Here is a 15,590-nt window from a genome sequence, read left to right on the forward strand (position 1 = left end):
CATATGAACACACCATAACATGTCACAACTCTAAACGCGTATCAAGAGTATACCATGACATAATAATAAAACCATCCTCACACTAAGGATAACATGCCAAATAAAAGCATAAACCACACCTTTGCCAAGAACCTTGTGAGTCCTCAAGATGCAACCATCTCCACACACCATGAAGAAAACCATCTTTACATACCATGAAGATAACCAAGAACTCCATGAGTCCTCAAGATCTAACCATCTTCATACACCATGAAGATAACAAGTGCACCATGCAAATGTCAAAGATGCTTCTGCAACAACAGGATCTAAGAAAAACCTCCAACATCTGCAAACACTCAATAAATATATCAATGCCAAGAACTCCCACTCAACCGTGGTACCAAGCCACCTATGGCATCATAAAATCCATCTCCTACTTGAAGATCCAAACCAAACCAGGAACTAATCCTGCACTGTCACCCCATCACTATCAAAAGCTCCCACTAAACCGTGTATCCAAGCTATCCATGACATAATGATGAAAAACCATCTTCTAACCATGAGAATCAACCAAGGCATCAAACCATCAAAGAACTCAAAGTGCACATCATGAGCTCCTCAAAAGAAATTAAATAACCATGATCCTCAACCAAGAAGATATACCACCATAACTGAATCTAAAAAATTCAAGCTAATGAACATCAAGGATGTACCTGTATATCCAATCATGTCATGCCAAAATCCATGACACCATGATCACATCCATGAATCGAGCATCTGGCTCTCAAAGTGTCCAACCTGTCAGCATAGTCAAGCACAATCCTCCACCATGACTGTACCTGGTAACAACATCTCATCCCTTCTACATGAAGAAAATAGTAAATCATGTGACTTAGGGCATAGAAAACCCAAATCCAAGCCACCAATCTGAATATGCATCAATAATGAAAGATCAATGGGCAAAGACAACCCATAACCAAGCTATAAATGCAAACTGTAAGCATAGACCGCTTACAACACTACACAACTTGTAGATCCAACAAGTCATCATGCATATCCAAACCAAAAACTGATAACCATATCATCATGAGACCAATCTGAAATATGAACTGAGTATACAATGACATCAAATCTTAAATCTCCAATGCCATAAACTCACAAGTTACCATAGTCAAAATATATCTATAAACTATTCAGATCAATATATCAACAAATAAATCATGCCAAACCTGCACCAAATCTGAACCAATTTATAGAGCTCTCCAAGAGCTTTCTGTTGACTACTTGAAGTCCAAAATCTGACTCCGTATGCCCAAGTTATGCCCTAATTCGTGCTCAAAATAAATAACATCTGACTTTAGGGCTCTTAAAACCTAACAAAATCTCAAAATTATAGAACCAAACCTACACCATGTTGTAGTAATCTGAATTAGCTTTCCAACACCTATAAGAACTCTGAAATCTGATATTCTGAGAGAAAGGTATGGCCATTTTACTAAGACCGCCTTTTTACCATTTTCAATACGATTTTTCATTTTTTATTTTTTCAGTGACGAAAATTCCGACGGGATTAAATTTGACGCCCATCATGGGCTGAAACCAAAAAAATCTTTCATTTCCTCTTAACATGGCTAAACTAGGGCATATTATATATCAAATTTTATGGAAATGTCGATTCGGATCCAATGGTGAGGTCTATTTTTACCCAAGAGGTCGTTTCTGCATGCTACCCCCAAAATCCTCATTTAAATGAAACATCCAAAAAATCTTTTTCTCCAACAATTTCACATGCCCAAATCTTTTAACATCCCATCATAATATCAAATCCAAAACCCTTAGATTTGCAATGAATCATTCATATATCTTGCCCTTTTCTTTTGTCCTCTCATGCATTCCCGTGGATTCAATCTAGGGTTACAATAATAAAACCATAGCTCTGATACCACTTGTAAGGAAACTTGGCAATAAAGAATATAACCGTTTCCACATAACCCATAATAAATCTAAAAAAAACATGGAATTAAAATTCACATGCAAGAGAATAGACAACATACCCATAAAATGTGACACAAGATATACCCTGGGAAACCCTCATTGAGGGAAAAACCTAGCCTCCAAAAGCATCCATCATCATGTATTATTCAGCAAAAAATACCATTGCCATACAACCATGGAAGCCTTCATGGCCATAGCCACAACCGAGCAAACTATGTGAATAAGCATGAATCCACACATCCCATGCCATGCTTTCAACCTTCACAAATGCTCCCTTGGCTAACCTGTCAAGCCTTGTCCCGCTCGACTCTTGCCTTTTGTCTTCTTCTTGTCACTCTTACTCTCTACAAAAACTACCCTTGTGGCTGCTTATATAGTAGCAAGTCCCACAAAACCACCAAGTGGTATTACATAAACCATGTGCTACCTAACCCACTGACCCCACATTTAATATTGGGCATTTAATTCTTTTCCCCAATATTAAATAATTACATGAAATATTATCACAATGTTACAATACAACTCATCAAGAATGTTCCATGGGAATCTTTACATGTTGCACGTCCATCTAGGTACAACATTACATAATAAAATAAAATAATAAAATAACAATATTATGCAATGTGTGCAACACCCATTATCTCAACAAGCTTGACAGATGGGGGTAGATCTAGGTGTGGGAGGTAGTGGGATTAGTGAGAGGTGATGATAGAGACCTCACATAGAGGTGCATCAGCCAATAGAGTAGGGTGATGAGGATATGCCACATTAGCCTATCATGGGAGCTGACCTCTTGGTATAGACATAGGATGCTCTAAGGAGAGCTAGAGAGAGGATTCAAACTACATAGCAGCAACTAGGGTACCTACAAATACAGGTGGTTGTGCGTAATAGACAAATTATAGAGTGAGATCAAGAGATCCATGACTTGTGTGGTTAGCTAGAGCTAGAGATGTAGAGAGCTAAGCAGAGAGTAGAGTAGCAATAGGATGAGATCTGGCTATAGTCAGTGAGAGTTGCATATTACTTTGTAGCATATATGGTAGTTGTCCTTGATGAGGCAGAGTAGGTACCTTGGTTTTCATAGTATGCACAAGATTCGAGAGGTACTCAACTAGCTTTGAGACCAAACATGCCACCTCTACCACCTCCTCCTCCTCCTCTAGGAGGTGAGGGAGTAGGAGAGAGCTAGACAATTTTGATTCTAATTTTAGCTTGGCTATGTATCCATTGGTGTGCTAGCACCATTGTGTACCATTTTTGATTGAAAATTCTCAACTAGTGTTCATTTTTTATAGTAGTGATGTAGACCTTTGATACACATATATATACAAGATTTTGAGTCGAGTACCATGTGCATGTGTCATTGTTTATGTTTGTTACTTGTTCTACATGAGATGTTTTATGCTTTGATTATGAGATATAGATGTGATGTATGAATGCAAATTTGATTTGATGACTGAATGAATGTAGAATGAGATGAAATGATGGGATTATATATGAAATGCAAATTTTGAATGGACTAACATCTCATGTAGTGTTCCATGTTTTTGTTGATAGTGATCAACATCTCTTGAGGAGTGAGAGGATGAACCAAATAAGCAAACACTTGTGTAGCCATTAGGAAGCATGATATTTTTTAGAAGCTAAAAATCCCTCATCACAAAGGATATAAGTGAAGTAGTCATTAAAACATGCACCATTGTAATGCAAGCCTATACTAGATGCAAACCCTAGGCTAGATGCAAACCTTCAATTTGGTTACCAAGCTTTGAAAATTATCACCACTGAGCATATAGAAAGACCCTAGATGCCATACAATCCCCACTAACATTGTAATCATAGGAATATGAATATGACATGTGTTCTAGTTTTGCTAGGATTAAATGTAAGAATTTGAGGCAAAAGAAGCTAAAATGACCAGAATATTTGTCCTTTTTAATGTAGAAAGTTAACATAAGCATCAGACCATAAATTCTAGGATGACTATAATGGTTAGACACATGAGAGATCCTTATTATGCTAAGTAATTAATAAGTATTCTATCCACAATGACCCTTGTGTTCATAACCTGAGATAGAAGTGTACTAGATATACTTGCAATGATCTGTACGTTCACTTAGTAGGACAAGTACCAATATTTACTATAGCATGAAGAGTTCACTCCAACAAAAAAGGAGAAGAACCAACTTCACTAATTTATCCATATAAAAGGAGTCAAGGTACACACAACATCCAATATGAGATGGAGGCTCTTATGGTGGACACCCCTCTTATATGGATGCTTTAGATTATTTGAAACTAAGTCACAAATAGAAAGTGAAGAAAAGATCATGCCCCTAGTGCTTGCTTCTCTAGTTGAAAAGGACATCATCAAGTTGGTCAAGGAGACATGATGAAACAAAAGTAAAACAAACAAAGAAAAGCTTAGCATATACCAAACAAATTCATCATTCTTGGGTTTAGTGTTTTTGTATATATAGGGTTGATGTCAAGTGTCAATGTTCAAAACATGTTTGAAAGAAATCTCTTTAGTAGGTGATGATAGTAGATAGACATAGTTAGAATGATTGGTGATTGAAGTCAAAGAGGAAGTTTTAGTATGAAGAGCCTGAGTAGGACTAAGTGACAATAGATAGACACAATCAAGATGACTCATGAATGATGCAAGAGAGATCTTCCATGAGGGGAATCTCAGCCGTGACATAAGTGATAGTAGGAAGACATAGTTAGAACAATTAGTGACTATCACAAAAGAGATTTTATGAAGAGAATCTCAAGAAAGAGTGATAGTAGTGATAGTAGGCAGACATGGTTAGAACAATTGGTGACTATCACAAAAGAGATTCTATGAGGAGAACCTCAAAAAAGAGTAACACTAGCAATAGTAGGCATACATAGTTAGAACAACTGGTGACTATTGTAAAAGAGATTCTATGAGGAGAATCTCAAAAAAGAGTGACACTAGCAATAGTAAGCATATGCAGTTAGAATAATTGGTGACTATCACAAAAGAGATTCTATAATAGTGTAGAGTGGTTCCCTGAGTTTTGACAAGATTCAATCCATGGATACACGAGTGAAAGTAGAAAACTAAAGTAGGAAAGCAATTGTACAGGAAGCTAGAAGATGCGTTGTGAGATATGGCAGATGAACAAGAGGTGCCTATTTACTAGGTTTTCACCTTCTTGGTAGAGATTCTATTTTTATTTTTTTTGCTACCATGATGCCTATTTCCAGGTTTTCACCAATGGTACTTTTTTTTGTTTTTCATTTTTTTTGAATTTTCTCTTTTTGATTTTTTTTGTATTTTTGATTATTTTGAATGTTTTTGGTATTACCAAGATGCCTATTACTAGGTTTTCACCAAGATAATGATTTTTTCAATACTTTTTTTTCATTTTAAAGATTTTTTTAGGATAGTTAAATATATACAAAGATATTTTGAGATCAGATCAGCTATAGAACTACTTCAGGTGGAGAGTGTTGATGGGCTCCTTGAGCACCTCTCTCTTAGTTGTAGAAAGCTAGTAAGCACCAAATCTGTACACTGTAATGACTATGTAAGGACCAAGCTAGTTGGGTTCAAAATTCCCATTTTAAAACCCTTTGTTGTTGATTCTTAGGGTTTTTTCTTAGAATGAGATCGCCCAATTGGAAGTCACGTGGCTTAACTTTCTTATTATAGCTTTTGGACATACATTGCTAATAAGCTTGAAGATGATTGCATGCCACTTGGCAATATTCATCTAATAACACTAGCTTTTGAAGTTGAGATATTCTATAATCTTCATTAGTAGCGAGGCCCTTCATGGAGATTCTCAGAGTGGGGATCTCAACCTCAATTAGAAGCAAAAAATCTACTCCATAGAACAAAGCAAAGGGTGTAGTACCTATAAGAGTTCTGATACTTGTTCTATATGCCCATAAAGCTGAGTTAATTTGAAGGTGCTAGTCCCTTCCAAATTTACTAATTGTGTGATGCAATATCTTGAGGATCACCTTGTTAGATGCCTCTGCTTGACCATTACCTTAGGGATAATAGATAGAAGACCAATGTTTCATTGTTTTGAACTTTTTACATAGCTCCTTAAGATCTTTTTTTTTGAACTATCATGGAGGAAGGTACACGATACCTGCATATGATGTAGTTGGTGATAAACAGAGCTACAATTTTGCCATTTTCTATTGAGAGAGGTACTATCTCTACCAAATTTGTGAAGTAATCTATAGCTATAATAATGAACTTATATCCATTAGAGGAAGATGGGTGAATCTGACCTACAAGATCAAAGGCTCATTGTTAGAATGGCCACAATGTGATAGGTAGAATTATCTCCCTGGCAAGAGTGTAAATCATATTCCTATGGAGCTAGAATTGTTTGCAAGACTTGGCATACTTGATTGCTTCTTGCTCCATATTTGGCCAATAGTATCCAGCTCTAATAAGTTTGTGAGCTAGTGTCAAGCCATTTGAGTGAGATCTGCAAATGCCCTCGTAAATGTTGACTAATGCATGTTTGGACTCTTCAAATTCTAGACACCTAAGGAGTGTTTAGTTGAGACCTCTCCTAAAAAAGTTGTCAGCAATAATGATATACCATGAAGCATAATGGATAAAGTGATGTTTTCCATTTTGGGTTAGACCATCTAGAATGGTTTGCTCATGTAGATAGGAGTATATGTGGTGATAGCAAGATGAATCTTGTCCTATAATAGAATGGATCATCTAAGATTCAGGGGTATCATAGGCAAGGTAGAGTAATGTTTCCACTAGGAAGTTGTGTTGAATATCATTCTTTGGCATTTGTAGAAAAGAAGCTAGAGTAGCCATGGCATTAACCACTTTGTTATCTACTTGAGAAATTTTCTGAAAAGTAATATGAGAAAAGTATTTCTTCATGTCATCAACCATGCATTTGTAAGGGATCAATTTCTCATCCTTTGTTTGATATACATCATTAACCTGGTTGATTATGAGTAGAGAGTCTCCAAAGACATTTAGTTGATCTACTCTCCATTAAACTACAATTTTCATGCCATTAATCAAAGCCTCATATTTTACAATGTTGTTGGTACAAGGAAATATAATCTTGTATGCCTTAGGTAGTGAGTATCTCTATGGTGTAATGAAGAGAAATCTAGCACCGGATCCATTTTGTGTGAAGGAATCATCAAAGAACATGACCCAAGTTTGGTGTGTGAGTGTTAGAATTGATTCATTAGGAAAATCAATGTTTAGTGGGAGAAGACTCTACATCGGTGCATCCGCTAGCTGATCAATAATCGCTTGTCCCTTGATAGCATTTTGTTCAACATACTAGATGTCAAATTCACTTAGTATCATGATTGACTTAGCTAATCTTCTTGTTAGAGCTACCTTACTAAGTAAGTACTTTAGTGGATCAATTTTAGCCACTAGTCATATAGTGTGAACAAGCATGTAGTGTCTCAAATTTTGGGAAGCAAAGATGACTACCAAGCAAGCTTTATCAATGATACTATAATTCATCTCATGAGAGATCAATGTATGACTTAGATAGTAAATAGCCCTTTCCTTGTTTTTTCTTCTTCTTGAGCTAATAAGATACCCAAATATGTCTCAGTTGTTGAGATGTACAAAATCAGAAGCTTCTCATAGATAGGAGGCGTCAAGATCGGTGGATTAGCAAGATAATATTTTATTTGTGTCAAGCTTTGCTTGCAATCCTAACTCTAGTTATATTTCAAACTTTTATGTAAAGTCTTGGTAAAAGGTTGTGATCTATCTGCTTGTTCTGAGATGAATCTAAGAATAGATTGAAGTCTTCCTTCTAAGCCTCTCATATGACTAATATTACAAGGTGGTGGCATAACCATAATTGCTTGGACTTTCTCTAGATCCACTTTGATTCCCTTTATAGACACAATGTATCCTAGTAGTTTCTTTGACGTGATGCCAAATGCACATTTCTTAGGATTAAGCCTGTTGGTAAATAGATTTGTTCTTCTTTGATTATGACTTTTGAATGCCCAAATTAGGAACAATATCTAATTACAACAATTGAAAAGCTGTTTATGAGTAGATTGGCTTTTATTTGAATTGATAGGTATAATTCCCTATGGTAGATTTGCCATGAATTGTGTCTTTTTTCTAAAACTAAATGGGGATACGTTCTTAAAGAAAAAATAGAAGAGGTAAACCAAGCTAGACCTAAAGAGAATCCAACTTAGGCAAAAAGGATTTCTGAAGAATTGATTAAGTTTATGAACCCACAAATCTTATGAACTCATAAAGCTTAACAGTATTTTTAACATTACTAAAGTTAGTTAATTTTAATCTAAACTATGGTTAGCTTAAAGAGAAAAATTCTTGAAAGATCTCTCTTTAAACATGTAGTGATACTATCTATCACATTCGTTCACTGCTTAAAAACAAAGAAGCGAAACTCTATTCTTTCCTTGCCTCAATCTAGACAAAAAGAGAAAGCATAAAACTATAATTAACGGAGATGGAAAAGAAAATAATTGATGCAAAAATACCATTAATTGTCTTTGCAACATCAAATATTTTACACCAAATTTTTTCTTACCCTCCATTAATCTTTCAATTTTGTACATATATGATTTTGAGATGACTGTTACAATGGAAGTTCAATTGGTTCATCTTCTCAAAAATGACAAATGGAAAGATGCCAATTTTTCGTATTACAATAATTACATAAGAAAGTAAACAAAGGAGGGTAGAATTTGAATCACTTTGAATTCTTCCCTTTTTTTGCTTTCACTCCATAGGCCTTAGCAATGACTATGATTGGGATGAGTTCCTCATGCTTAGGCAGATGTATGTTGGTGTATCTCAAGAGCCATTTGGAATGTTCTTGAGCCAACTCCTTCACAACATTCAATTGATTTGGTAGCTCCTTAGTGGCCATGTGTATGCATCTACTGAGTGTCTAAAATTTTGCAACTTTGTTTTGACCACTAGAAGATACACCAAATAGACCATCCAAAAATTTGGAGTTCTCCTTCATGACATTTATTCCAATGAGTGCTTTTCCCTTCCACTAGTCTATGAATCCATATGTAGCCCTTTCATGATTTTGAATCCTCTATCTTGAGTCTTCTTCATTTTATCCTCTATTTCTTTGAATCCCTTTTCTGTTGATAGAATCATTTCTATCTTGAATTGCATGCTTTGAAGCCACTCGAACATAGGTTCATCTCTCTTTGGAAAGATTTTTGCTTCAATTGCTTCTTTTACTTTCATCAAATGATCATCTTTAGAAGGGAGACACAGTCATCGCACATCATCCTTTCTCTAGCCAGAGCATTGCTATTTGATAAGATGATAGCCTTCTTCATTTCCAAACTTAGGATAATATTACCAATTTTTTATATAATAGAAACTCCTAATTTGAGCTTCTAAATCCATTCCTTACCAATCTAGCCAAAATGCCTATCTTCCTGAAGTTGAGAGATGAGGGCTTGAACCTCATCAATAGTAGGATTTTTGGTTATTGATACTCCAGAGATAGCTACTAATGGATTAACTAATTGCTTGATGAACCTATTCAATTCTTCTATCTCAGCCTTCATTCTAGTTTTTGACAACTTTAAACTATCTAATTGTCCCTCAAATACCTTGTTGGTTGACTTCCACAAGCCAACTTTGGTATCATGTCTAGCTTCTCCAAGGTTCACCGAATGCAGAGTAAAGTCTTCAACAGTCATAACTTCAATCCTTCCTCCTTTGTTGGGCTCAGCTATCTCCATTTTTAGGTGCCCTATTTTTGGATCTTGCCCAAGTATAAATAAGGTTTTCTACTTCTTAACCTTGGCTAATGCAAATCTAGAATGAACTACAAGGGATACAGTGTCTTTGGAATAGACACTTTCAACTTTCATTTTCCTCTTTGTTTCTAGAGTATCTTCCAACCAAAAGTTAGTGCCTATCACTTTGGAGGCTATCCCAAGTGATTCTATACTAAACATCTTCTTCTTAACTGGAGTGATTGTTACTATAGTTGAAGAGAAGGGATTCTTTGAATCTTGAGAAATGAGATTTGAAGAGCTCTAGCCTTTATTTATCTCTAGAGTCTTCTTTATTTCCTCATTAGACTTAGTAGAATCACTATTATTGCTCTTTCCATCTCCCAAATCTACTATTTGTATTTGGGAGCCACTTGGTTGCAAAAGTATAGCACTTACTAGCAAAAAAAGGCTATGATGAGGAGAGGAAATTGGAGTAACATGGGGAGAAATAACCAAAGAAATATGAGGGGATGGAACTAGTGTGACATGGAGAAATGGGACTGGAGTGGTAGTACTATCCTTTGACTTCTTTGTCTTCTTTTCTTTAGCACTGGCTTGGGTTCTGATGACTGGGAGGGAGCCATCATGACAAGTCTTAGGTATGGGAATGCTCTTGTCTAGAGGTTGATCACCTCCTCCCATAGGTTGAGCTGGTACTTGAGTAGTAGCTATTGTTACACCTAGTATAGCACTCTGGGAGGAAGAAGGTGTTGCAACTATTGGAGAGGCTTGAGTGGTTGTACCTTTACTCCTACTCTTGGTCATACATTACACCCACTTCTCTATTCTCTTGATGATTTTGGCCATCATAACATCTAAATCCTCCTCAACATCTTCATAAGGCTCTTAACTAATAGGAATGCCCCTTAACTTAGTTAAATATGTATTACTATACATATTTTTTCCATCATCCTCCAATCCTTCTACATTTAAGTTGATACCATATGTTTTAATTTGCTCCACTATGATTTGGGTGAAAGCACAATCTCTACTTTCAAGTTCATCTTTTTAGTCCACCCAATAGTCTTCAATAGTGGTAATGTGTTTGATCACACTTCCAATCTACAACCCATGCCTCACATATCCATTTGGGTTAAACATAGGTCTTACAACCTCATATGCCTCCAATTTGTATTTCACCTTGAACACCTTGAGCATATTCTTATCATCAAAGCAAGACTCACAACTGTAAGCTCCAACTCTGATAGGGAATTCATACCCTTTCTTCTTTATGCTTCCACTTAGCACATTCACCTACACCACCTACCTAATGATCTCTATTAGCACAATCATGTCATTTAGGTATCTAGGTAGCTTCAAGGGGAATCCATCAAAAGCTACAAGACACAAATATGAGAAGGATGAGAACTAAATAAAATAGTTCTCAAATTGACTAATAGCTACCATTGCCTCTGGGCTGAACCTCCTCTCAGGGAATTCTTGGAGTTCCCTACAAATTCTCATTGTAAATGCATCATTAACCTTGACATATTCTGCATAACTATTCTACAGTTGCAAACATGGATAGAATTCATAACATTTCACATCATCATAAAAGTTTTCTATTCTTGGAAGGCCCAACCATAATAGTAGAGATGCTAACATATAAATCAGAAAGGAAGACACATAAAAGGTGTTGTAAAACTTTGTAGTGCTAAGAGCTTTGGATAGATACTCATTTACCTCATGGGCCCAATCAATATATTGTGTATCTAAATAGATAATTTGTACTATAAAGAAATATTGTTCAACAAAATTGAGAGCCTCTACCTCACCTTTCAATATGTGCAGGAGAATCAGAATGTCTACAATCTCAGGCTTGAGATTAGTACCAAATAAAGTTTTGGGAACCTTACTCTTGGTGCCCTGCAACTTTTGAAACTAGGATCACATGATTTGTTTCCTCTACACCATCTTCTTCAAGGAGAACTTAGAGATTACTCCTCCTACTATCAATTCTAAAAACTCATCCTGTTCTGGGACTTAGAGGAAATTCACCATAGTTTTCCTATCAATGGAGATTAGAACTATATGATTAGGTAGCAAAATTTCTCTGGTATCTAGATTGTATTGATTTATGCATTCATAAATAAATTTTGGAGCTTGGACTACCACCGAGAAACTAGCTACCTCCACTAGTCCACTTCCTTGGAGCTTCTTGGTTATAGGATGAATTGGTTTTCACCTCAGCCCCCTTTGGAAATATTACATATCATAAAAGTAGAGTGAGGTATTTGTAAAGTTTTGCAATGTGGATTTAATCCCATTTAGCCCATCAAATCCTTCAAATTTGGTTGCCATTCTGTTTGAAAAAGAAGTAAATTGAAACTTTTGAATTTGGATGAGGCATAGAGGATTGAATTCATAAGCATAGAAAATTTGAAAACATTGTGCAATTTAATAGCATAACAGTTCAAGAAAAAGTGGTAGTTTGAAAAACTGTTATGTTTCCCTCTATATAGAAATCCTAATTCATCTGTTAATCTTTAGGATTTGCACCACACAAATTAATTAAATGATAAATCCATTGTATAAAAAAATGTGGGAGCCTCTAACATACATTTTGGTGTCTTTTCACTATTTCTATTGGCCCAATGGTAACTTTCCTTCCTTTCAAATTTACCTTTCTATTTTCCATTCAATTTTGGAGAATTAAGAATAGAGTACTCCATAAGGAAATATCTGCCTAGTTGGATTCTACCTAGTATACCTTCCCAAGAGTGGTTAGATCATTTCCATAAATATATTAAGATGCCTCATGTGTAATTCATGAGCCCAATCTACTTAAAAAGTTGATTTCTTTATGAATGCAAAAAATTTTCCTCATGGGCTGAAAACTCACCGAGGAGAAGGTGATTTTCATTTTTCCACCTAGACTTTATTTTACACTTTACCTTTTAAGTTAACATTTACTTTGGGTTTGAAAAATCTTGAAAGGATGATGAAATTTGAAGGGGGTCCCACTTCTTTACCTTTTTCCTCTACAATTTCTCTTGGTAGAAAACAAACTTCATTGGTTAAAGCCCGCTGAGGAGAGGTCATATTTGGGTTTTCCACTAAGGATGATTTTGAGCATCATGATGAATCCCAAATGTTTCCCAAGGAAAAAAATGTAATGAAAATGAAAATTCTCCATAAAGCAACTTATTATCTTCTTACCTCAATGCATAAGCCTTGTTTATTAATCTTTGCAGGGAATTACCTTCATGGGTTGGAAACCCGCTGAGGAGAAGGTGATTTTCAAGTTCTCACAAACTTCACTCTTTCACAAGAAAAAAATGATAAGCCATGAACAAGTTTAGATTTGTGAATAGCCTTATGGATTGTAAGAATCATCATCAAATTAGGTACTAAAGTACCCATAGACTCATGACATCAAGGGAAACCCAACTAGCCATAAAAGTGTGGTGGAAGGGAAAGGTGGAAAATCTGATGAAGACTCTTTTCACCTAAAGGGAAAAACTAGACTCAAAAATACCAAGACCAAACTAAGACACACATATCTCCACTTTTGCAAAATGGATACAAGGTGAAAAGTGGGGCAACAAAGCCTTAGACTAAATTTTTCCATGTGATCTAGGATAGGTCCAAATCTTGAAGATGAGTATTACATTTTGCACTCTTGACCAAGGTATCATCCACATAGTCCTCTATGGTCTTATGCATCATATCATGGAAAATTATAGTGACTACTCTCTAATATGTAGCACCAACATTTTTCAAATAAAATGGCATCATATTCTAATAGAAGGTTCCCCATGCACACATAAAAGTAGTCTTTTCCTGATCTTCTAGTGCAATTTTGATTTTATTATAACTAGAAAATCTGTCCATGAGTGAACACATCTCATATCCTACTATCATGTCCATGATTATATCAATAATAGGTAGTGAAAAATCATCCTTGGGACATGCTAAATTGAGATCATGGAAGTCAGTACAAACTCTAATAGATTTGGCATGCTTGGATATTGGAATAGTGTTTGATATCCATTTAGAATAATCAATAGCATGAATGAAACTAGCTTTTAGAAGATTCTCCAATTTAGCTTTGATGAGTAATGCAACATGATGATGCAGTTTCCTAAGTTTCTGCTTGACTAGTTTAACACCTAGTACGATGGAAAAGTGATGCATAATGAGGTCAAGATCTATCCCTGATATGTCTAAATATGTCCATGTAAAGTTTATCATTTTCTCTTGGAAGAAAGCAATGAACTCCTCTTTTTCCTGTGTGGATAGTGACTATGCAAGATGTGTCATGTGAGGATGTTCCTTCATTCCCAAGTTGATTAGCTAAATTGGCTCTATTAGCACTAATGATTTTTCTTGAAAATGACTAGAAAACACATTAAATATCTCATCTATAGGCACCTCAGTGAGGTTTTCACCCTTAGATATGTCCTTTATTTTTACTTTTTTAGGTTTTGACACTACCACAATGTGGTTTTCACCATTAGACCTTTGATTATTTTTTGATTGTATGGCTAAGATATTTGATGTCAGCTTCAGTCATATTGAAAATTTTTTTGCTAGTGGAAGAGATTACTAGCTCGACAATGTTTAAGTTGTAGGCAAGAGCATAGTCATTCTAGAATGTAGGGACTTCACTAGATAAATTGGAATTCTAGTCTATAAGCTCAAGATATGTGAGTGAAAGAGTAGTGGCAGGTTTGATTGCATTCATGGTATAATCATTCAATGCTTGGAAAAGCAATTCGAGACCTAAAGCACCCTCATCCATAGGCATGTTCAAATGCCTTTGAGTACTAATGTCATCAACTAAGAACTCAAGGACACTAGTTGGATTGGACCCGTCCAACCTAACCCTAGATGTTTTAGCTTCTTCAAGTTGGTTTTCATAGACATGAACTTGATTGATGTCTTTATCTATAGTTGCTTCTAAAAAGGAGTCAAATTCATATTCCTTAGAATCGGTGCTACATGGCGAAAAACTATAGAATTCCCCAATAGTGATAGGGAGATACTCTCCTTCAAGATCTAGATTTTTTCTTAGCTACTCAACACATAATGCCTAACTAGATTCTCCTTGTTCTAAATGAGCATGATGCAAATCAGTAGTGTCCTTAGAAGAATCCCTAGTACCATCCACAGTACTAACACATGGCACAAAGTCATCAGGTTCAACAAAGAATTTAGTGAGATAATAAGGAAGAGGATAAGGATAGGGATCTTCATCATCAATATTATCTTCTTGATCATTAGACTCAGCTTGTGACTCATTTTTAGAGGAACTCTTAGGTTTTGGTATGAATGTCTTAATCCCTGAATGGAAGGGAACCTTCTTAAAGCCTAGACTAGATGTATCTCTATTTCTTTAAGCTATTGCTTTAATAGGATCAATTAGACATTGCTATTGCATCCAATAGGATTATTTACCTTATAGCCAAAGCATTTTATGAGTCTAAGACCAAGGCCATATTTCTCAAGAGTGATCTCATGAGTCTATTTTAGGAGGTCAACTAAAATATCCTCTTTGTAAAGCCACACAACAATGGCTCTATTTTAACTTTCATCCTCTAGGGGGACTATAGGCTTGAAAAAAGTACCATTATACTTGGTTGAGGTGTCAACACAAATGGCTTCTTTACTTTAATGGTCTCCCATAATGATGGGGAGACTTAGGAAGAGATGTCAATGACAACACTAGTTCTATGTGATACTCACCCATTCTAGTTTTGTTTAGCTAGAGTGACTGTTTGATTTGCTTTAGCTTGTCATCATGGTAGTTAGAAGATTCCCTATTAGTGGGTACAACATTTTCAGCAGCTTTTAGCATGTTACAAGTATAGCTAGTACTT

This window comes from Cupressus sempervirens, chromosome 11, assembly GCF_028749045.1.
Source record: "Cupressus sempervirens isolate cs-2001-9-10 chromosome 11, ASM2874904v1, whole genome shotgun sequence".
NCBI lineage: Eukaryota > Viridiplantae > Streptophyta > Pinopsida > Cupressales > Cupressaceae > Cupressus > Cupressus sempervirens.